The sequence below is a fragment of the Nilaparvata lugens genome, chromosome 11, assembly GCF_014356525.2.
Source record: "Nilaparvata lugens isolate BPH chromosome 11, ASM1435652v1, whole genome shotgun sequence".
NCBI classification, from domain to species: Eukaryota; Metazoa; Arthropoda; class Insecta; order Hemiptera; family Delphacidae; genus Nilaparvata; species Nilaparvata lugens.
The window spans coordinates 37,366,206-37,392,689 of record NC_052514.1 but is presented as its reverse complement, the minus strand read 5'-3'; the positions used below and the strand labels follow the sequence as shown (position 1 = coordinate 37,392,689).

The 26,484-nt window shown below is 33.9% G+C and overlaps 1 protein-coding gene across 2 annotated transcripts in view; it reads left to right on the top strand.

Moving 5' to 3' along the window:
- Window positions 1-1,982: 1,982 nt before the first annotated feature.
- LOC111047755 overlaps window positions 1,983-26,484 on the top strand; it is a 100,313-nt gene continuing 75,811 nt past the window's right edge. Inside the window, exon 1 of one of the 2 annotated variants that reach the window (XM_039438362.1) lies at window positions 1,983-2,166. The gene's annotated coding sequence lies outside the window, so the exon portion shown is untranslated. The remainder of the gene's footprint in view (window positions 2,167-26,484) is intronic. The other variant, XM_039438361.1, reaches the window with a different exon arrangement.

The following is a 26,484-nucleotide window of genomic DNA, read 5'->3' as shown; positions in this document are numbered from 1 at the left end:
TAGACGAGTCGGCAGGGCAGAAAGCTATCCGATTGGCTGATTGGTTTGTGTTCGGGAATCAGCCAATCGAAGAGCTTCCTGCCCTGCCGACTCGTCTGAAAACGCCTGGGGAAACGCTTCGTATGGCTTGGCCCTGAGAATCCTCGGAAGGTTACTAATGTACAGTATGCATGAATAAATGACCTTATTCCGAGACAAATGCAAATTCTATCATGCCATTCCCAACCACTATTAAATCACATACACTAGCCAATATTTGTAATAAATATAGTATTACAAATTTATATAAGTTACAGAGTGAATCATATGTATGGAAACCCTTCAATAAGTTGAAGACTGTTGTAGATATAATACTGTAACTTTCAGGATGAGTTATTGGTCGAACAAAATTATGTACCACACAATGGGTGTACACATTTAAAATATTTGAGCTACAACCCCTCATTTTTTCAAGAACTAAAACTTCAATCAGCCGCCATTTTGGATACAAGCATCATAGAACATTTCTATCGATGCCATCTCTCTTGTTTTAAAATGGCCTTTAAAATGATGTACCACACAATGGGTATTTACATTTAAAATATTCGAGTTACAAACCCTAAGTCACCCCCTTATGAGGGGTTGGAATTCAGTTGCACGTCAGAAGGTTGAGTATTTGACCAATAACTTATCCTGGAAGTTACAGTATTATATTACAACAGTCTCCAACTTATTGAAGGGTTCCCATACAATATGACTCACTTTGTATATTAGTGGCCAAGCTTTGAAATAATATTGTAATTCAAAAGTTTTTGTTGATAGGAGGGAAATCATTTCATATCATTTCTAGGGTGTCGGCAATATTATTTGATATTGAAACACTGCCTATATAAACTTTACATTACAATGTTTGATATTATCGATATTCAAATTTCAAATTAATCTTTTTCTGTGATTAATAATTTTACATAAACTTTGTGAAATCATTTGAATGATTCGCTTTACTGTCATTTATTGTAAATTAGTGTATGAGCGAGAATATAATATTGTAACACAATTGAAGTTGGTTGCCTTGTAGGAACTACCTATCTTATTAATTTAACCCATTATTATTGAACCATTAATTAATTAACCATTACATTATATAACTCATTAGGGAAAATCTGCTCATTGGTCTATTAAGACTAGGTTGCAATACAAATTTTAAAAATTGAATCGAGAACTCTATTTATTTATTTCTTAATTCGCGGACAAAATCACAAATCATACAAATATGATTAGGAATGAACAACAGGCTTGGCCCAAATCTATTCCATTCCCAAATTTTGATAAATTAATAAAATGTCCAAAAAATAGGTTATGTTTCTACTATAAAACGTTTAAGTTCAATTTTCGTCCAAAAATATAATATAAGCTACACATTTTGAATTTAGAGGAATTAAAACACCAAACTATATTTAAATATAACACTTAATTATCACTTCATATTGAATTAATCAAGTTATTTTGTAAAATTTTGAACTCATATTAATCTTTTATTCAAGTAATCTAATTCAATCCCCTATTTTCTATTACTTTTCCCCAACTTCTTTCCCTTTACTCTATTTTCTATCCCTTTCCCCTATTTTCTATTCTTATTTCCCATTATTCCCATTCCTATCACAAATTTCAATCCTGTCACAATTTTCAGGGGTGTTCAGGAGATGTCGGTTCAGCTGAGAAGAAGAAGAAGAAAAAGAAGAAGAAGAAGAAGAAGAAAGAAGCAAGGTTGTAACTGAAGAGGTGGCAAGGAGAGAGGAAGGAGAAAACTCATTCATGACTCCTCCACCTCCTCCTACTCCTCTACATCCTCATCCTATCCTTCCACTCCCCTCATCATTCATCTCCTCCTCTCATCCACCATCTCCTCTACACTCCCTCCTTCCTCTCTCAGCTGTTCACTTTTCTTTTCAGTGTACCGAGACTCACTTGGACTGAAAGTCAGTCAGTAGAGTTTTGTGTTTACAGCGGTCGAAACGTCAAATATTGTCTGCGTTTTTGTTGTTATTAGTAAAGTGCACAGTGTAAAACGTTCACGGATCGTTATTTACCGTAAGGCTCGTGTGACTGGTCCCTACCGACTCAACAATCAATTTTTGGCACCAAATTGCTGGAGTTATTTGTTAGCTGTGCTATTGATTTTCAAAGGTGAGTTCAGTGTTTTTATAACGTTTTTATCAACTCACTTTTGTCTCTGTCTGTAATTTAATCTGTAAATTTGTCTGTCACAAACTTTCTGTGAATATTATTAGTTTTCTCTCATGATGATCAACAAAATAATAATGAGAATACTGTGGGTGATGCCCACAGAAGCTCTTAGGCTTGTGCGTGGGTGATGAGTGAAAGGGATGATGATGAGAGATGACGACTACTTTTAAGGTAGTCGGGACCGACGTCTTATCGTCTCCTCCGAAAGGCGATACATTTGCAGCAATGTGATGTCTAAAAGCTCGTTGAAGAAATGGCTCTTCAGCATAGGCTGGATTGGAGCTGAGAGGCTAATTCACTCACCTTACACCTAGCAAGAGTAAATGCATTGGGGAATAACTTTATACATTAATATTTCGAATTGCTAAATTCATTTATACACTTATACCTCACGTTCAAGTATTTAGAGTTTCAAAACATAATAGAGGCTTATAAAACAATAAATTACCTCCGGTTTTTGGGTTCTCTTGCTCTCTCACTCTAGATTTCAAGCAACCCAACACTATATTATGTTATCACTTATAATTCACCTACTGTTATCTGAATCTTAGTTTTGTAATTTTAATCACACATATTGTAATTTATAGTAAATATAATACCATATAACTACTGAATAATACTGCTTGCAGGAACTGTCCCCCAATCTCAGACGCATAGTCTTACTGGGGGAATTCCACTCAATCAATATGTTCTTTCTACTGTTTTTTGTAAAAATGTGATTTTTATTTTGTTAAATTACAAATATAAATATGTACATGTATTGTATGCCAAGTGGAAATAAACGAATTGAGTTGAATTTATCAAATGATACATCTACCGAAAATATAAAGGGAGGAATGAGCTCATACATGTATGGGATAGGAAATACATGATTAACGCATTATCTACAAAATGATAAAGGAAGGAATTGGCTTATACGGTACATGTACGGGATTGTAAATAAATGATTGACGCATTAACACTCATTGAGCTGATACAACTTGCAATTGTACATAAAGATTCTGGAATCTCCGAATTTGGATATAGTCTAGGCTCATTTTCATTCATATTAATCAATTAGTTTGAATTGGATAATAAAATAAATTTTATCCAATTTGTGATTCAAAGTATACGACAACATTAGAAGACAGAGCTCTCTTCAAGTGAATTCGTGGCGTAATTGGTAGCACGCGTTACATGAATGGAATTAATTGTAGACCAATGAAACTTTTCTTTGCTGGGAATTTTCAACTTTGATGAGGAATATCCACGTGAATTTGACAGAATAATTATTCCATTCTTCTATGCTTCCTGGACATAATGAGATTTCATTTTATAACACAAAATTGTAAAGTGTAAAGCAGGTTTATCAGCTAATTGACCGAGCGAAGTGAGGTCTAAGATTCCAGTCGACGGTTTCGAATGTTTGAATGTTTAAATGTTTATATGTTGCGCATTTACGGCGAAACGCGGTAATAGATTTTCATGAAATTTGACAGGTATGTTCCTTTTTTAATTGCGCGTCGACGTATATACAAGGTTTTTGAAAATTTTGCATTTCAAGGATATATAAAAGGAAAAAGGATCCTCCTTCATACGCCAATATTGGAGTAAAAATCATACTATAGAATTATTCATCATAAATCAGCTGACAAGTGATTACACAGATGTGTGGTGAAGCCAGTCTATTGCTGTATTTCCATAAGGTCTATAGTTTCAATCAAGTACTTGTGGATGAGAATACTGTGTGAGGTCTACTGTTCACAGAGCTACTAGTATTATATAAGAAGAAATATTCTTACGACTCTTTGTTGGTGGGTAGTAGTCTACCTTGCGGAAAGGTCCCAACTAGCCTGAATTTATAATTCAAGCCTTCAATGGGCTTCACGATAGTTATAAACTACTTCAACCGGGATGTATTCAATTAACATTGGATAAATAAATGAATGGATTCAATTAACATTGAATATATAGATGATGGATGACAATTCATTGATTCGAACTCATTTTATTAATTTCCCATTGATGTAATTCCATTCTCATTTTGCAATTATCATAATGTTTCGTAGAGCATTGATTTTGATAGTGTGATATCAACTCTACCTATAAGCACAAATACAACCGGGTCTATTAGTGGAAAGCATCCCATTCATCTAGCTAAGCTTCTATCAAAACTTTAGGTGCACTCCAAACCACTACGCAAGTGAATCAATTTTATGACAGGGGATACACGTGATTGTAAAAATTGAGGATACAAGAAAAATGTGGAAAAACGAAGACAATTAAAAATGAAAATAGTAAATATCTCTTGAACAGCATTCCAACAGTGACTCATATAGTTCAACCAGTGTAATTAGTGAGTCGTCTCTATGGTTTACAGTCAGTATTGGTTGAATGGTGGGCAGCCATGTTTAACTACAATGAATTGTGACAGAATAAAGTGAATCGGATTGTAGTTGAAGACAAGATAGCCGTGGAGATTGGATGAACGATTAGAGGACAAGGAACTCATTTAGACCGCTTGTTGTGTCTGTAGGTCTCTAGGCCACTCACTCCACTAAACAAATAACATAAATAGCACATCCCACAGACAGATTGGGGAGATAGATATATTCTAAACAGAAACAAGGGAGATTTATTCATTATTCTTTATTGATTCATACAATAAGCACATCATCAAAATGATAGGGAGAGGAAAAAATAAGGTAACCTTGTGCTATTCCTCTCCCAAATTTAGATAAGGCTGGTTACACTATGTCCGAAATAGGTCAAGTCTTGTAGATGTTCACTTAACAAAATTTTCAGTCCTTAATTATTTTCTCAATGTAGATTTTAAAATTTAGATGTTCCAAAACATAATCCTTTATTTTCACAAAGAAGATTATCAAATGTAGATGCTTCAAAACCAAACATAGAAGAAATATATCACATTATCATCACTAAAATAGGAAATGTTCAATAATTTTGAAAAACAATCTTAATTCTAAAAGCACAGCTGTGAAACATGATGCCATTATAGCATCATGAAGCGAACAATATCTGAGCAGAAAACAAATTATAATCTATAATATAATAAAGGAAATAATTGGCTTTACACGTACGGGATAGGAAATTCACGAATGTCGCTTCATCACATCTGAACTACTCAACTGATTAACTTGAAATTTTGCAAATTTTAATTTACCGAGGATGCTTATAGGTCTATTATATCTTCTGTAAGATTCCAGCACGTCAAGTTTCCAGTTTGTCAAGTTCTTAATATTGGAACCTTGCCGAGCACGGGTTACCTGCTAGTCTATAATTGACCGAACGAAGTGAGGTCTAAGATTCAATTCGACGGTTTGGCATTTCTCTTAATGTTTAAATGTTGAATGTTTATATGTTGCGCATTTACGGCGAAACGCGGTAATAGATATTCATGAAATTTGACAGGTATGTTCCTTTTTTAATTGCGCGTCGAGGTATATACAAGGTTTTTGGAAATTTTGCATTTCAGGGATAATATAAAAGGAAAAAGGAGCCTCCTTCATACGCCAATATAAGAGCAAAAATCAGACTATAGAATAATTATTCATCATAAATCAGCTGACAAGTGATTACACAGATGTGTGGAGAAGCCAGGCTGTATTTACATAGGGTCAATTTTTTGAATTTTTTTGAATTTTGGTCTAAAGTTTCAATTAGGTACTGTGGATGATAATACTGCGTGAGGTCTACTGTTCCCAGAACTACTAGTATAATACACTAGTATAATACACTAGTCACGGGTATAATACACGTAATAGTAGTCTCATTGCTTTTCCTGTACATAGGCACACAGCTCTAGAAAAAACTCCATTCTACTCTGGAATACGTTATTTTAATAAATTACCTGCAGCCATCAGAAATCTAGATTCAATAAACAAATTCAAACTAACAGTCAGAAAAACGCTAGTAGAGAAAGCCCTATACTCTGCTGCCGAATTTTAATTTGTGAAAAGGGGCTGTAGAGCGTAACTTAACTTTTTGTGACTTTCATTTCCATGTGAATTTGATGAGATACATCATAGAGTGTATTTATTTATTTCACTTTCAAGAAGTTAGAACTAAGTCTTTTAAATATAATTTTGTTCTAGTATTGACATGTCACCAGTCAAATGAGTGTTACTCAAAAATTGATGTAATGTGACGATCAATAAATGAAATGAAATGAAAAGTATAACAAAGGAAATACTTGGTTTATACACTCACGGGAAAGAAAATTCACGAATGACGCATCATCACACTTGAATTGCTGGACCAATTAACTTTTGATTCTGCATATTAATTCTTAATTTACTGAGGATGATTTTAGGCCTATTATATATTCTTCAAGATTTCAATAAGTTAAATTTTCAGTTGAACTTACTGGAGCACGGGGTACCTGCTAGTATGATGTAAATAGTACATCCTATAGACAAATCAAATATGAGTAAAAATGTTGTAAAATCTGAAATTTTTGTATTCATTTCATTTCTAATACAAGCACTGTTTTGAATCGCTCATCAACTCGTTTATTGACTGTACTCTTGAACTTTATTATAATTAAAATTGTAATATTGATCAAAATATCATAATACTCTTAAAATTGACAAATAATAATATGTGGTGTATTCTATATACCAGGCGCAAAACAAGAGGTATCCTCTAGAGCTATATACAATCTTCAGAATAGTAACCTTCAAACTTTCTTCAAACACTGAGCCCTTGGAAAATTCTCCCAGATCCTTTGAAGCATTCCAATTTCTACAGACCCTTAAAAACTGGACAGGCACTTCAGAAAACCTTCAGATACTCTACAGGCTCTTGAAAACTCTACAGTCACTCTACGTACTCTCTACAGACACTAGACAGGCTCTTCAAAGAGTCTTTAGACACTTAACAGACCATCAATATACTCTACAGGCCCTTTACAACGTCTAAACGTCTCTGGAGAAAATATAACATGAGATATTCCATTATATAGAGCGTTAATCATTATTGTTATTAAATTAAAATCCAAATTAAATGCTGCAATTCACTCCGAAGACCTCTGCTACTGCAAATATGAATTTATATTGATATTTAATCGATATAGCATATTTTTGGATTTTCGTTTAATAATAGTCTAATTATTAATTAATTAGCACTTTAATAATTTCTCAGTAATTCTTACTCGCACTCACCCAGCCAAAACAGTAGGCTAATAAAAGACAGTAATCGGCTCAAGATAGCAAAAATCTGGTGTGGCGCACTCACACAACTTTCCTTGCCGTTATGAAAATTGATCACCTGACGCTAGAGTACCCGCGCATCTCAAGTCTACTATTCAAAGATTTGAGCCAGCTGGTGACAGGGAAATAACGCTGGAGACACACATGTCTGCTATCTCTTCATAGTGAATGATTCAATAGAATCAACAATAATTTGCAATTGAATAATCACATTTTCTCGAATTTAAAGCTTATTTTCAATTTTAGGTGAGAATGTTACTGAATATTAATTGTAGAGATTTTCATGCTCAATCTACTCCACTTGATTTATTTTGTTTCAATTGTATCTGAAGCCTGATAATTGGGAATCTATCTGCATTGCTGGGGCGGAGCTCCTGAAATTTTTACAGATATGGGACTTGTGGCAGTTGATAGAGCTTATCGATGACTATTTTGGGTATGAATTTGATCAAAATCGTTGGAGCCGTTTCCGAGAAAATCACGAAAAACCCTGTTTTTGACAACATTTTCGCCATTTTAGCCGCCATCTTGAATTGCATCTGATCGAAATTGTTCGTGTCGAATCCTTATAGTGAATGGACCTTGAGTTCCAAATTTCAAGTCATTCCGTTAATTGAGAGATGATATATCGTGTACACAGACGCACATACACTCATACACTTACACACACACACACACACCACACACACACACACACACACATACAGACCAATACCCAAAAACCAGTTTTTTGGACTCGGGACCTTGAAACGTATAGAAATTTAGAAATTGGGGTACCTTAATTTTTTTCGGAAAGCAATACTTTCCTTACCTATGGTAATAGGGCAAGGAAAGTAAAAATCGGCTTTGGATTTGGAACATGAACGACCTATATCATGGGATATCTTCCTATGCTATCTTTTTTCTCTATGTTCCACGGTTGTAAATGGTCTGTAGAGTATCTTGATGGTCTGTTGTGTGTCTTAAGACTCTTCAAGGAGTCTGTCTAGTGTATGTAGAGAGTACGAGAGAGATAATACAAACATTACATACTCTTTAAAAGTTCTACAGACAGTATAAAGATACTAAATCACCAAAGTTCCCCTGAAAGAAAACAAATAGTGCCGGATAAGATAGAATCATAGTGCGTAGCAACCTAGCATGCAGCTGTTAGTGGAACAATGTCTTTTAATTGTTCGCTTTCTAATGATTTTATCGTTTCTCACCAGGCTTCATCCATTTCATCCATGTTATTCTGTTCTATTTCCTCTCAATGCACTATAAAATCGTGTGAGCGTTCGTATTTGCTCATCAGACTTGACACGCATTGGCAGATCATCATTACACTATGAAATAGTTGAACGAGCGTTAGCGAGTTCGAGCTCTCACTTTCGACTTACTGAAAGCCAAAGTCGTTGTCTGTCTGTTTGTATGTTCTACAATAACTTTAAAAAGGATTAAACTGTCAGCTTCAAATTTTGAACACGTATTCTTCGAGCCTTTTCACAGGTCAAGTTAGTTGGACAACAAAATTGACTCACTTCTTTGTCGTTTTTCAGGATCATAACAAATAACATTGAAAGTGCATGACAAAAATTTGTTACGATTTATCAATTAGTCGGCTGAAGAGTTCAAATCAAATCAAATCAATTTAGTCTCACAATTCACAAATAATACAGTACAGTTACAGTACATTTATATTACATTTATTCATAACAACAGTTCCTCCATCAATTCATAACATCAGCTGAGGCTATTTGGGAGCTATCACAGGGCTTCATGCTCTGGCACATGATTTCAGCTGGTTAATATACAACATAATTCACAACTTTCACATCAACAAACTGATACGGGTTGTGATATCAATGTACGGTTTTCGCCATTCTTTTTTCCTTGGAACTCTGTATCAAAATTATGTATAACATGATCACCTTCTCATAAAAAAAAAGAATTTGGATCCATTCATATTATTTTACTTTGATATTATTTTCACTAAGTTACATTTTTTTCAGATATTATATTACTACAATTATTATTATTCAACTTATTTATTTATTATTACTACCATTCAAATAAAATGTTTAATCATCTTTTATGTTTATGTTAAATTAAATGAAATCTTTTGGTACTCGTTGCTAGCACACAAACTTAGGTTTTGCTGGCTACGCCAATTAATTTTAAGTTGAAATTTTATTTTTATTCTGTATAAGTATGAAGTATTTGTTTTATTCATTATTGTTATCTTTATAATTGGCAAGTAAATTATTTTGATTTGATTTGATTTGATTTGATATGAGGGACAAAGATATTGAAGCGAAAGCGACAGTCTAATTTTTGAAGAATAATTTTTCATTTCAAATAGGATCCCCAATGAAACCTACTGTCAAATATTATTCTTGTAAAATATAATAGTTATGTTTAATAGTTTTCATAATTTTCATCCACTCAGTAAAACTAAAAGCTGTGGATTTCAAAGATTACAATACAACAGTTCTTGAGCAAGTTATCTAACCCAGGAGGTCACTAGTGATAATATCAAGTGATTATTTTACAATAAATGAATTAATCACTCACTGGACAACGAGATCCCGAAAGATTTACTATTAAGCGAAAGCTACAGAGTAATTTTTCATTTCAAATAGGATCCCCAATGAACCTAATGTTAAATATTATTCTTGTAAAAGATTATTATAATTAGCAGTTTTCATAATTTCCACCCTCTCAGTATAATATTAAAAGCTGTGGGTTTCAAAGATTACAATTATCTAACCCAGGAGGTCACTAGTAATAATATCAAGTGATCTGGCTCGAATAATGTTTAAATGTTTATATGTTGCGCATTTACGGCGAAACGCGGTAATAGATTTTCATGAAATTTGACAGGCATGTTCCTGTTTTAATTGCGCGTCGACGTATATACAAGGTTTTTGGAAATTTTGCATTTCAAGGATAATATAAAAGGAAAAAGGAGCCCCTTCATACGCCAATATTAGAGTAAAAATCAGACTATAGAATTATTCATCATAAATCAGCTGACAAGTGATTACACAGATGTGTGGAGAAGCCAGTCTATTGCTGTATTTCCATAAGGTCTATAGTTTTAATCAGGTACTCTTGTGGATGAGAATACTGCGTGAGGGGCAATTTCGGGGAGATCCCGAAAGATCTCGTTGTCCAGTGAGTGATTAATTAATTTATTGTAAAATATCTGACTGCTAGTCGTTTTTTCTAAAAGCAAAAAGTGATTTAATATTGACAGCTTGAATTTCTCTGTATCACAGGTTTATGGGTACTTAAATATAAGAACGTCATACAGTTTCATAGCTGGGAAATATCCTTCACAGAACTGAAAGAGATATGGAGTGAATCATTGAGACGCGGAAGCAGAGCATTCAACAATGAAATCGTATTCAAGCCGACACATAATCAGTTTCACACACATACTCTTCAGGCTAATGAAAATCCTTATGGAGATCACACATGCATATCAGAGTAGGCTTATAAATAGCCTATATGCACCAGTTCCTTGCCTAATTAGCCTACAACTCACAGCTTTACTTTCCTACTTCCTACTTCTCCATTTTTTCTTCTTCTTTTCCTCCTTTTTCTTCTTATCAATTTTGAAAATCTGCAATTTGTTTAAACAGATATCAAGTTGGGAATATTCTGTGTTGTGAAGCATTTTCCCTTCATTACAGAATTTCTTCAATTAAAACACAAATCAAATCAAATTGGTTTTTATTATCATGATTTCAGGGTACAAAAATATTCATATTATACAACAACGTTACATCTTCTGCAACCAAATAATCATAAATAAAACTTACAGTTGAACTAAAAAAGTAATCATTATAACTAATAGTTGCTATTATATCGTAGCTACAGAAAATACAACATTATATTTTAAAGAACTACATGAAAACTCTCCACAAAGGCAAAGCCTGGACACACAGATTATTTGTCCTTTATAACAGGTTCTTCTTCTTCTTCTCCCTCTCCTCCTCTTTCTTCTTATTTTTCTTCCGCTTCTTCACCAGTTCCAAAAAATAATAATCAATATCTGCAAGTTTCTTCCACAGTAATAATCTAGAGAGTTCAGGAAATTGAATATGTTCATTATCCTCTGATTGATGACAAAATATATTCTTAACTTGATAGAGTTAAGAATATCTTTTGTCATCAATCAGGAAAGAATGAACATTTTCAATTTTTCACCCAGCACATGGTGCTATCTAGTGGCCGAATCCGAAAACAGACACTTGGAACTGTTGACCAATCAGGAGAGAGTAGAGGGAGTCTGGAGGCGGTGTCAAATTGTGAAGTTTGCTTGTGATTCGCCAGTCATTTCTATGTTTAGAATGCGAGTTATCAATCTGTCGAGACATGAATTTTCCAGAAACAAAACTCTTCTTCGTTTTACATTCATTTTTCTTCATCTTCTCATTCCTCTCCTCATCATTTCATCATCTCATTTTGCCTATTCATGCCTCATCTACCGTCTATTTCTCCTCACGTCTTAAGCCCTGCACAAACACATTGATTTTTGTTCGTACGATATTTTGCCGTCCTTATAAAGTCTATTAGATTAAACAGATTATGTTTGTCAGGTTGCGTTTAATCTAATAGAAGGACGGCAAAATATCGTACGAACAAAAATCGATATGTGTAGCTAGCCTTACAGTATTTTAGCTATGATCATCTGCTGATCTGCCCTTGGTCGGAGTTTCCATCAGCCACAAATGAGGAGATTAGGCCACATTATAAGTACATTATTATTACAATTATAATTTGTACACTCTCGTACTAGCGGTAGATGTATGAAACACATTGATAGAAAGTTGTATGTACAAAAGTGTTGTACTAATACTTCTCTTCAATCTTGTTTGATTATTTTAGAAAGGCATTTATTTTGATACGTGACTTTTACCGGAAATTAATAATTAAAATATATTTCCAAAGCTTCAAAAGTGAATGATTGAAAATGTCAAAACGGAAAATATTTTCTCTCAAATTTTATTGTTGTTATTAGAGTCATTCATTTCTGGATCATAGAGTCAGGAAATAGATGATTTTATAAGGAATCTCAGATGTATGGGATTTATGAGATGCTATTATTTTGTCATATAACACTCATCGACAGTGTCAGTAGACCACATTTTTCTTGTATACATCTTCAGTATTCAGAATCCTTACTATCCTTCAATTGAATTTAGTATCCTGTCATCCTTCGTCAGATTATAGATATCAGAAGCTATTCTTGGACATCTCATTCAACTATTCAGATTGTAGATATCTATTGATAACTAATCTTCTATCCTTTAATAAATGTACGATAAGATATACAATCCATTTCTAGAGTTCCAATACTTCGGAAATGATCGATTGATGTTCAAACACTTTGCGAGTTTACAGAATTCAATATTGAACCGTTTTCGAAATAAAATGTTGATGAGAATTTCCGATAAAACGCTACATACCAATCTATTTATATTAGAAAAGTTTGAAGTCTGTATTGGAAGTCATTGTGATTATGGATTATTTTGATCCGAATTGCTTTCTGCCCTCATTTCAGCCTGACGCATTTCTATAACATTTCCAGAAATTGTTTTCTTCTAATTCAAATTGCTCTCATAGCCTACTGGAATCAGTAAACTTCATAGTACTTTAAAAATATCCTTCTTATCCACCTCCATGACCCTCAATTGTTTTGTTTTACTTTTCTCATCACAGTAATAATGAAGATGATGATGTAACAACCAAAACTGGTATCTCTATTTTCAATAAATCTGTGATTGGACAATATCTATAGTGAGGTCCACGTTATAATGGCAATGTTTGATTAGCAATGGTATTGCTATCCTTGTCAAAGCGGATAGCGCTATCTCTTTCTCGCTTTGTTCTGATGCCAGATCGTCTTTCAACAATTTTGAATTAAAAATTCATTGACAAAATATTGAATCTTAGTTGTGAAAATTCATTATGAAATTATTGAAAAATATAATTTCTTTATTAATAAAATATATAGATGATTATTTTAAACGAGAATGAACAGTTGATATGACATCAATAATCCTGTATAAGGTACCGTCTATAGAAGGCATTGACAAGACAGAGGATCGGCAATGTTGTTCTGCTATCTTTCTGCACTGCCATTATAACTTGGACCTCACTATAGTCTTTCTATTCAGCATTACAGTGATTGTCAAGCAAGCTCGAAATCATCTCCTGTGTAATTATACTCAAAACTTCATTCTAATTAATTGTCAAGTAATTATTTAATAGGAACATGATCTTCATTTAAAGGTTTTTGAAATACCTAGAGGAACATGGTGCTCATTCGAATTGAAATTAAGTTAGGTACTTAAATAAATCACATTAATTTGTTAATGTTGAGCTTAATTCATCTTTTGAATGTTGAATCAAATTCATCTTTAATGTTGAGACAAATTCATCTTCAATGTTGTGTCGAATTCATTTTGAATTTTCAACCAAATCTGTGTCGCATTCAACATATTTAATTACAAGAGTTATTACTATTAATTACAAGCTTCTCTCCAATCAAATTCTCCTTGAATATGTAAGTCCTACATAGAGATTAATGTCTACTTTTAAAATTTTTGTCAACATCTAAACTTGACATTTTCTAACTCCATTCATCATTCAACATACAAGTATATGTGCAATGCTTTTTGAATATAGAAGCTGTGACATCAAAACATCCAAAACAGCCTTAATTTATAGACGTGAAAGTTGTAGGCTTTCTGGAGTAGTCTAATTAACCTTGAAATCAGAGAATTATTTATTACTATAAGCTTTTAGAGGAAAGGTTCGCATAGAACAGCTAGACAGACTTACGCTACCTGAATATATTAGGGATAGAAATATGAGTGGATTATTCGAACTACTATTTTTGTTACTCTGTCCACGTAGGTGCGTAATAATCAGAGAGTATAAATTGTACAGTCTCAAGTAATTGTGCGTACTTACAACTGGTGTAATTAGATGAGTGTAATTGCAGTAATGAGTGGGTTAATTTCTTAATAAGAGGTAAACGAAACGTAATATGAATTATGATTATTTGTAAGAGGTAGTGAAAAGAGAGATTCTATTGGGAAAACGGTTCAGGAGGCGTCAAGTTGATAAAGATGTACACAAACGAAAGGGAAATCTTGAGAAGGAAAAATGCTGGTAGGTTGTTCAATAGCCGGATTATTACAGTAGTTGTGAAATTGTAATTATGACAGAGCTGTCCATTATCTAGTGGCTCACTTGATTAGGCCCATTCTTGTTTTTGTGAGGACGGTCAGTAGTATTTAATTGTAGACCTGAAACTTGCAATTAAAAAGTAACCGACTGACTACAATCGTAGTAATTAAGCAATAAAATGAAGCCTGCAATTGCAATTTGGGAGCTGAATAGATTTGATTCAATTAGGTCTACTGTTATTGAAGGCGAAATTTGGAAGTGCGATTTCCTTCAAGCTGTTAGAATTGTATGAATGGGAAGTAGTCAAAGTCATAGACAAGGTGTTACAGTGTACAGAATGCTGATTGTTTAAAGCTGATCTCATTATAACCAAATATCGGTGACCGAGCTTCGCTCTGGAGTACAAAAGCATAGAAAATATACTACGAAAGAAGAAATTATAATAACATTCATACAGAAATGTTCTATCTAATCACAGTAATTGAGATTAATTCCCAGAGGAATGCAAAAATTCCCCTCACAAAGGCCCAGTTGCACAAAAGCCGGTTTAATTTTAATCCTGATTAACTTCACGTGAACCAAATCAGAGAAGACCATTTCAAAAAGATGGATCTACAGGAATCAATCGGGATTGAAAATAACCCAGCTTTTTGCAACCGGCACTAAGTACCTGAATGAATGATTACAAAAGTTCAACAGCTGAGTCATAATTTCCCACACACATGAACTCGCTTACTCACTTCCATCACCAACAGGCGACGAAATAATTATTATCAGCTGTTTTCCCAAGGATGAATAATAATTATCCTTTTAATGTCCTTCTGCGAGTTTTCCCAAGGATGAGACCTAGTGCAATCAAATCTTTATATTATGAACCTACTATGTTCTGAATTTCGTGAGAATTGTTAGAGCCGTTTTCGAGATCCGGTGAAATACAAACATATAAACATCTAAACATATAAACAGAAGTTGCTTGTTTAATAGTATAGGATAGCAGCTTCGTTAAGATTTTCCCATTCGTATTGGTGGAATAACATGATAGCTGATTCATCACTATGAGTCATTTATGAGTCGATTTGATAAAGCGAGAAATTGGTGATACAAGTTTTTGTTGGTAGGATTGTCCCTTTCCTCAACTTCTATTGGCTGTTCCCATAACTACTACGAAATCACTGCTCTCTCATTGGTTGAGTAGTCTCCCACACAACCGTTATTCGCTGTAGCCATGATGACAAGATGCCCTCTCTTATCGATGCTGATAGTTCATAGTAAATCACACAATTAATTTGATGCGAGTCTGTCTATGAAGCCGGATTCCAAAATATGGACAGACCCACTGCAGACTGTGGACAGACACGTGTTCATCAGCTCACAAAATTCGACAGACACTACAATTTTTCCAATTTTATTTGAGAAAGTATCAATATTGTATTTGAGAATGGTCACTTGTAATTGAGAGAATGTCAGATGTAAATGAGAATAGTCAATTGTATTTGGGAAGTCATCACATGTAATTGGGAATAGTGAATTGTATTTGAGAAATCGTCAAATGTAAATGAGAAGATATCAATTGAAAATGAGAAAATTTTCCAATTTACATGTCGTGGCTCTTCTGTAGCCTACAGTACAGGTTTTATTTGAGCAGGAAAGGATACTGTACTACGTACACACAGTATTCCAATATTACTACCATAGGCCTTGCATGAGGGCAAATTAATATTTTCAATGGTAAAATTATTTCCTCTGTACTGTTTACGAATGATTAGTGAGTATCATTTTCATGTATGTATTGACAACACGACATTTTGTCTCCAAACATTTTGTGAAATATTGCACTTGATGAAGATCAAATTCTATATGTTCAAGGCGCAATTGAACTTTACCATCAATCAACTGAATCTCTTGATCAAGCAATTCGACAATAATTCTTAAATGGATTTTGGGGCTTGAAAATATTTTTTTATTCAAAAACTAAAATAGTTTTATTGGAATATCAAATATATTATCATATTATTTTTTATAAGTAATGAGTACAGTGTTATGGAAATATAAGTACTGGAAGCACTGGTTTTTTTAAATCATTTCCCAATTACAACTGACAACTCCTCGATTTCAAATAGTATGTTCTCAAATTGAAATGATACTTTCTCAAATAAAATTCACTATTCTCACCTACAAGTGATGAAATCTCAAATACAATTGACTTTTCTCATTTACATCTGACGTTTTCTCAAATACAAATGACTATTTTCAATAATTACAATTATTGATACTTTCTCAAATACTGTTGGAAAAGGTGTAGTAAGTAATCAGTGACGGTAAGCGCAAACCGGACAGACCCTCTGCAGACTATAGGCAGACACGTGTCTATCGGTTTTATTGTAGTCAGACACGTGTTGATCAGCTTACACTCGACAGATTGTAGACAGACACATGTTGATCAGACCAGTGAGGGTAAGCACAAACCGGACAGACCCTCCACAGACAGTAGGCAGACGAATAAGTAGACCACGACAGAGTGGCATGTTGTATTGAGCAGTTTTCCATCATCAGGTGTGAGTCTGAACGAGGCAGGATGGGACAGAGACGAGCGATTCCGACTTGAGACGACCGCGAGAGGAGAAAGCTGTTTGTCTTGCCCATAAAATACGAATACATTTACATTCGCTGTGGAACAGTGAATGAACCTGCAGAGGAAGTTGTAGCCTATCTACAGTTGGATTCACTCTATGCAGTCAGCACTAGTTGGATAAGTAACCTTCAGTTTCTCAATTCAAATTGAAAATATTTTCCATAGATTCAGGCCATAATTTTACAGATATAAATTCCAATATGAAAATACTAAATTATGGTAATAAAAGTGGAAAACTGAATGTTATAAAAGAATTTCATATTTATAAAGTGGCAAAATTGAACAGAGATAAAATAATAAACTTAATCCAATTAGACACCAATAACCCCATTTTTGATAGAATTTTGGAGTCCATCATTTGTAAACAACCTCATATTCAGCCATGTCTGTTTACGTTCAGCTACTCTATTTACGTTCTTTTCCATCGGTGGAAAAGTACGATTAACTGATCAGTGAACGAACCGGATATGACGTATTTTTTTTCTATCAGTTAGACCAAAGACCTTGAAGAGGTATAAACGCACAATACCTATGCCTTCCCAATGCTAGCTCTTACTTGAAATTAAAGGTTCCATTGAGGTATTTTAGTGCGAGATATTATATAATATATATTTTTTGTAATATTATAGATCACAAAAATCATCAAGATCTTTAGTATGAAATAATCTTCCAGGCTGTCCCCTTAATGGCCGATTTCAATTCCAAATAATCTAGCGCTGCATGTGAGTCTATGCATCGTTCAACGACAAAACAGTACATCGTTCAGAGCCACGTTCACTCACCGATCTCATCGTTCACTCACCGATTAGTGGCTTTGAACTCAACCAATCATGCGAATTTAAATCCAAAATTTATAGTTTTAGTTAATAAAATCATATGAATACACTAACATATGATCAAAATAAGAATCTTCCAGCAGTATTTATTTATTTACTTCATATCACTTGAAAATGGCATCAATGTTGAAACATGTTGTGATTAAATAATTCAAAAAGGGTACTGAGATTTTTATTTTTCTTTCTAGTACAGTAAAATTTTCAAAACAAAAACCAGTGATGTTATCCATAATGATTTTGCATTTATTCCATTATAATTTGTTTTGTTCTTGAATTTATTTATTTATTCATCTACACATGCACAAAATTAGAACAATTAAAAATTAAACAATTCGCTTAAATTATTAAGTTTGTTTTTGGTCCTGAAAAATTATTTCTTTAATATGTGAATATTTCCTATTTTACTGATAATAACATGGAATATATCTTCTATGTTTGGTTTCGAAGCATCTGAATTTTAAAATCTACGTTGTGAAAATAATTAAGGACTGAGAATTTTGTGAAGTGAACAACTACAAGACTCAACCATAGAGAAACAATAGCGTAAGTAGATATCCCATGGTATAGGGAATTTATGTCGCAACTTTCACTGTTATCTTTAGCCGATTACTGTTGATTATTGTCAATTTTTACTGTTTTGTTGGGGTGAGAGTATAGGCACATATTTGAGTATAGGCACGTATAGAACGGCACAATTTGAGAGACTACCAGCGTCACACAGCTGCATAGGAAAGAAATATGTGAACTATCGGCATGGGATAACAGTAAAAGTTGCGACATAAACGCCCTATACCATGGGATATCTACTACGCTATCGTTTCTCTATGGTATCACCCTCAGCAAGAAAAAAAACAAATTGGGCTTATACTTAATTGAAGCTGAACATCTTTTAAGATCTCTCTGCTATAAAATAATGTCAAAGAAATAAATGGAAAAATAACATTCTAAATCTCATAGAATTTGAAGCAAACAAAATAAACCATATCAGTTTTGAATCCATTGTAGGTTGTAGCTGTTTGCATGGGATGGAAAGATTCAATATACCCAAAGTATATCTATATATTGGTGATTTGAAGCTGTTGAACTACGGTTAGTATATCTATTCATGTAAGTAGAGTTGAGCAGGTGTCCAGGTGAAAGTGGTCTGCATCTATCTATGGCGCTATATCTGTAGTTACCACTAAAGAATCGAGCTATAGCTATTGCGCCAGGTATCTTTGTTTGTTTCACATTCTTATCTTTGTTTCCTCACATTCCAAGAAGTGAGATAGAGATAGAGATAGAGATATAGATCTTGAGATAGAGATACTCGTGATTTGTCTCTCTGGTTCAAAATCATCTGAGAAACGGATTGATGAGTTTTTAGAGTGAAGTAAATATTTCTGATCGAAATTTTCTCTGTAGTGAGATTCATGTTTCAAAGTCAGTGAAAATGATAGGACGACATTTTTGCCATTTCTCTGTTTCCAACCATTCCTAATCATTCATTATTGTTTCGAGCCTATTAGCCTGTTATAAAGACAAATAATCTGTATGTATTTTAATTAAAGAAATTCTGTAATAAGAGGAAAATACTACACAACACATTCTGTACTTACAGAATCACTATTCAGCTTGCTTGATAATTCAATTCTGATCTTCTCCTCTATTGCTCTTTAGAATAGCCCGTTTGAAATTGCCCCATGCGTTCAAAAATCCAGCCTAATCATAAATAAAATTCATTAAATGTAAGATTTTAGAAGAAGTAACACGTTTAACTTAGTTTTTTTAAATAGACAAATTCTTCCCAATAATTGCGCCTAACTAGACATATTGAGGTAGGTCTAGCCCAAGGTTAGTTTAAACTGTATACACCTTCGGTCCAGACACTTATCTACAAATAATAACTTGGAATGTTTTGTTTTTACCTGGGAATAACACTGAATATTATAGGCCTACTCGGGAGTAGACTGAAGGTCACAAGGTCCTAATCACAAAATTGAGGGTCATAATTTGTTTATCTTGGAACCCTTCCTAGTTTGAAACCCTCGAACTCTAGAGTCCTTGGAAAAGAACAGGAATGTATTTTCTTTTTCTTCCTCCAATCACCCTGTCTATCTTTTCAACTTACCTGTTTCTCTTCTTCTTCTTCTCCTTCTTCTTCTTCTTCTCCTTCTTCTTCTTCTCCTCCTCCTTCTTCTCCTGTTTTCTTCTTCTTCTTCTTCTTCTTCTTCTCTTCTTCTTCGTATTCTTCTTTCTTTCTTATCCATTTTTGAAAAATCTGCAATTCAATTTGTTCAAACGGACACCAAGTTTGGAATATTTCTCAACGAACAGAGAAGAATTTATTGGAATACATAATTGACCCAGCACCTGGCACTATCCAGTGGCCATATCCCAAAACAGTCCCAAAACTTGGAACTATCAACCAATCAGGAGAGAATAGGGGGAGTTTAGAGGCGTGTCTCAGTAGGTGTCAAGAATTTGGAATTTGCTTGTGATTGCTTGTGATTGGCTGGTCATTTCTATGCTTGAAATGACTGTCAACAACGTAAACTTCACTACTTCTGCTTCTTCTTCCACCTTTATTTCTACTTCTCAATTTTTTACTCTTGATTCTCACTGGCTAATTTCGTTTTAAACTTATTCTTCTTCTTCTTCCCTTCTTTTCATTCTACGTCTTTCACCCCTTTCTACAGAATCCTTCCAGAAATTCCTGTCTTCCTATTCACCTCTTATTCCTCACTAATCTCGTCCTCATTTTTATAATTCATTTTTTCTTCTTCATGCACTTCTCCTGTCTCCGCAAGTTTTTTTTAAATATTTTTTGCCTCATCTTTATCCTTTCTCTTCATTTTCTGATGTTTCTCCAATTCTTCATCACATTTTCTAATCCCTTTCCCTTATATTATCATAGTTATCATCCTCATTATAGAACTCTCATCAATCCTAATATCTAACATCAATACAACCAATTCATCTAATGCCAACAGTGTAAATCACACTGTAGAAAGCTACCCAACAATTCCATAATGACCAAAACTATTTAGGCTTCATTCCAGCAATAATATTTAATATTTCTCATTATTTTTCTACTCTCATCTTCCATTTTTTGCTCAAAGGTCAAGTACATAGTTTAGTATAAATGGGACCGTTTCACTCACATTAGTCCCAACTCTTTCCTCTGCTGACCTTTTGCAGTAGCTGAGAAAAAGTAATCACTCGTTGACGATTCACTCTCTAAAAATAATACTCAGTAACTAATCTATCAAAAAAGCAACATTATGAAGAAATAATGTGGTAAATGATCAATTTCCATCATTGTAATGGAGCTGTAAAGGATGTACACTTTAGACATGGGTATTATCCTACTTAGCAGATGATATTTTTTCCTGTTTGGATGTAGTTTGTAGAATAAAGAGGCTTCATTGGTTGTGTTTTCAGCTGAAGTTTTTTTTCAAATATACGTCAATTTTGCAATATGTTTACTAGTAGTTCTGTGAACAGTAGACCTCACTCAGTATTCTCATCCACAAGACCTTATGGAAATACAGCAAAAGACTGCCTTCTCCACACATCTGTGTAATCACTTGTCACCTGATTTATGATGAATAATTAAATCTATAGTCTGATTTTTACTCTAATATTGGCGTATGAAGGAGGCTCCTTTTTCCTTCCATATTATACTTGAAATGCTAAATTTCCAAAAACCTTGTATAATATATACATCGACGCGCAATTTAAAAAGGAACATACCTGTCAAATTTCCGCGTTCCGCCGTAAATGCGCAACATATAAACATTTAAAAATTAAGAGAAATGCCAAACCGTCGACTTGAATCTTAGACCTCACTTTGCTCGGTCAATTACCTGTGGATTTATTGTTCGTGGTAGGCCTACTCTCTGAATCCTGTTCCAGATTTTTTTGGAATATCTGCGTAATAAAACAGTCAATCTTGGAAATTTTCATCCTGGTTCTTTCAGAGAATCTTCAATATTTTTGAAACCGTTTTCATAGTAATATAATGATGAGGGTGATATCAGTACCAGATTCATGAATAATCCATGATTTATCATGAATTCATGAATCCAAACATGGCATCACAGCCTAAACGAAAAATCTGGTGTGGCGCACTCACACAACTTTCCTTGCCGCAATGAAAATTGATCACCTGACGCTAGTGTTCACGCGCATCTCAAGTTTATTATTCTAAGATCTGAGCCAGCTGGTGACAGGACTATAACGCTGGAGACATACTAGGTCTGCTATCTATCATAGTGAATGATTTAACAGAATCAAAGTATGCAATCACATTTTGTCGAAGTTCGAGCTTATTATCAATTTTAGGTGAAAATGTTACTGGACAATAATTGTAGAGATTTAAATGCTCAATCTTTTCAACTTGGAATTTTTCGTTAAAATTGTTTCTGAAGCCTGATAATTGGGAATCTAAAATCGAACTTTGCATAGATGAGGCGGAGCTCCTGAAATTTTTACAGATTTGGGACTTGTGGCAGTTGTACAGCTTATCAATGAATATATTAGGTATGAATTTGATCAAAATCGTTGGTGCTGTTTTCGAGGAAATCGCGAAAATCCTGTTTTTGACAACATTTTTGCAATTTTAGCCATCTTGAATTGCATTTGATCGAAATTGTTCGTGTCGGATCCTTATAGTGTAAGGACCTTAAGTTCCAAATTTCAAGTCATTCCGTTAATTGACACACACACATACATACCAATACCCAAAAACCACTTTTTTGGACTAGGGGGACCTTGAAACGTATAGAAATTTGGAAATTGGGGTACCTTAATTTTTTTCGGAAAGCAATACTTTCCTTACCTATGGTAATAGGGCAAGGAAAGTAAAAACTTGACAAACTAATCGCTCCTCAACTTTCCACTTGTCTCAGTATCTCAAGGAATGATCAAAATAGTGAGGTCCACGTTATAATGGAAGTGGAGAAAGATAGGAGGACAACGTCGCCGATCCTCTGTCTTCTCAATGCCTTCCATAGACGGTAGCTGATACAGGTTTATTGATGTAATATCAACTGTTCATTTTTGTTTAAAATAATCAATTATATTTTATCGAGAATTAAATTATTTTTTCAATGATTCCATAATGAGTTTTCATGATAAAGATGAAATTTCATGATAAATTTTCGAGATTTTCAATATTTTGTTAAATAATTAGAATCTTACATTGTTAAAAAACGATCTGGCAACAGAGCAGAGCGAGAAAGAGATAGCTCTGTCCGCTTTGTTGAATGATAGCAATACAATTGCTAATCAACCACTGCCATTATAACGTGGACCTCACTATAGTTTATGGTGAAAATCTAGTACAGAATATTAATTAATCACGAAAATGTTTCACTCCATACTTCATTATTATAACTTGATGCATTTTTATAGTACTTAATGACCATTTCCTACTACCATAGACTAAGTAAACAGATCTGAGAGACTACGTAAAGATGCAATTTCGTTTGTGCGTAAATTTCCGCAGTCGACGACGACAAGCATTGTTGACATTCATATTGTCCAAATTTCAAGTGTGCTAAAACATATGATCGAATAACTTTTCATTATTTGTATTTATTATTCAGGAATCAAAGATTTCTAAAAATATCTACATATTGCCATTTAAAAGTATAGACTCAACCTCCTCCATTGAAACCAAATTGAACACTATATTTTAGGTGATTTAGACAAATTGAAATATATTTAATCTGAGATGCTCACCCTATCGTGGTCGACGACGGCATTTACGCATAAACGAAAACCCAGCTGTAGATTTGTGCTAGATCTGTGCTAGTACGTATAATCATAGAGAAACTGAATATTATATTCCTTGAATTTTAAAAAACACTTTTGAAGTGAAAATACACTTACTTTTGTAGTGACGATCGTTTCGACCTGTTGTTGGTCATCATCAGACTGTGGGAATTTACTCAGATGACAAGGCTATGTGTAGTAAGGGATGAAGGTGGTGGAATAGGTTGTGGTGGTGGTTGGGTTGGTGGATACTTAGTGAGGCGGTAATTTTGAACTGGTAATTTTGATTTCAAGTCCAATTTCAACATTGAAAAAGTATGGATATTATATTCCGTTTATCTCTGATACGTCAATCTCAGATATTCGTTTGTCACCGGTATTTATAATAATATAAACTACGATATTCTAGGTTACAGCAACGAGTCACAATAGAATACGGGCTAGGCTTGTAATGACTATAGATAGCGTATGTTATGAAGCAAGAGATCAGGGATAGGTGTCTCCTTCAAGCCTTTAATGCTCAAAAACCGAGCTGATTGTCGTTGGTTTTGTTTTTCTGATGTACTTCGACATCACAATGGTGTATGTTGCAATATAATAGACTACAAGGTCTTCAAGTGTTTCGCTATTGAATGATAGGTGGGTCCTGCTCAAGGATCATAAGTTTTTAGTATCTGTTGCAATCAGTCGCTTTCTGACTCAATGAATGAATGGATGAATTTTTGATGAATATTCAACATGCATCCTGTGGAGTTTGATGGAGGCTGGTTGAGTTGACAAAAGAGACTTTTATTCAGAGGATCAATTCACGTTCACCAAGGATTTGCTTCAATTATGAACTTTTTCTAAATTCAATTTTTTTTTTTGTTACATTCTAGTTTGTGAGATTTACATACGGTGTATTCGTATTTTATAGCAAAAAGTGATTCAAATACGCTGATTGATCTATATGGCTTGTAAAGCCCCGCACACAAACATCGATTTTTGTTCGTAAGATATTTTGCCGTCATTATGAATTCTTTCAGATTGAACGGAACTTGTCAAACATCATCTGTTTACAGATGGCTTTACAAGCCATATAGATCAATCAGCGTATTTGAATCAATTTTTGCTATTAAATACGAGTACACCGTATGTAAATCTCACAAACTAGAATGTCACAAAAAATTTGAAAGTGTGTGTGGGGCTTTACATACTAAAATATTGATTGTATTAGAGCAGCTGAATATATTCACTTACACAAACATCGATTTTTGGACGTACGATTTTTCGTCGCCTTTATAAATTCCATTAGATTAAACCAAAGACCTTAAAGAGATATAGACCCACAATGCCTATGCCTTCCCAATGATAGCTCTTACTTGAAATTGATGCCGCCATTGGGGTATTTTAGCACGAGATATTATATAAATATATTTGTAATACTATAGATCACAAAGGCATTGGTGGCATTGGTATGTAATAATCTTATGGGTTGCGCCCTCAATGGCGGATTTCAATTCCAAGTACGACACTAGCGCTGCATGTGAGTCTATGCATCTTTAAGGTATTTGGATTAAACAGATGATGTCAAACAGATGATGTTTGTCAAGTTTATTTCTCTATTATCATTTATTCATCTCATTGTGTATAAATACTCAACATGAGGAAAGGCACAACAGGCTCATGAACAAAACTGTCCCATTTCCAATTTATACTATACTGTCCAAATCAAAATGTTGGTTATGTCACTTTCACTTTTCAAAATACAATTTACGCTCTTCAATACTCAGACAAACGAGTAAATTTTGAATCAAATAGGCATTATTAGAGTCTAAAATCAAAAAATCTAGAACAGTAACTTGGTAATTATTCAAAAAGTATAAATTTTGAATGAAACTAGAAATTTTTGAGCTAAAAACTTTACACTTTACAGAAAACTACAGCTTAAAGCTCCGTTTAATTGGATAGAATTCACGAGGGCGGCAAAAATCCTACATCCAAAAGTCGATGAGTGTTTAACTGGTGGCTCAAGACCCTTCGAGACACATTTCAAAATATTCTTCATCGGAGTATAGTAATGTAGATTTGGTACTTTTACCAAATTAAATGTAGCTTATAAGTTTATTTTCAGATAAACTGATCCATACAGGGAGTAGAATTTTTTCTCATGATTTGTCATTTCCATCGTCATATAAATCCCGTTATGTCTTATCTTTTGTTATCATGTAAATGTGAATCATATAAAGTTAATGCTATGTTATCATATGAATGTGTTCTTCATCATATGAATTCAGTCACGTGTTATCTTATGTAATATGTTATCTTATCTATATATATAAAAATGTTATGTTGGTTTGTGTGTAATGCAAAAACTCCAAAAGTACTGGACCGATTGAGTTGAAATTTTAACATGATATAAAATCCGCATCAAGGATGGTTTTTATCTACTTTTTACAATTTTCAGGGGCGCTACGCTCGCCCGAAAATTTTTAACTTTTTTGTTCATGGATTTTTCCGATTTTTGACTTCACATTCGGGGTCAGCTCGCGAAAATAAGTCGATTAAAAAAAAAAAATTGACCGGGCTCGCAGGGTGGCCCGGGGGGAGGGGTGAAACTTTGGCCATTTTTGGCCAGATTTGAGCTGAGTGCTGC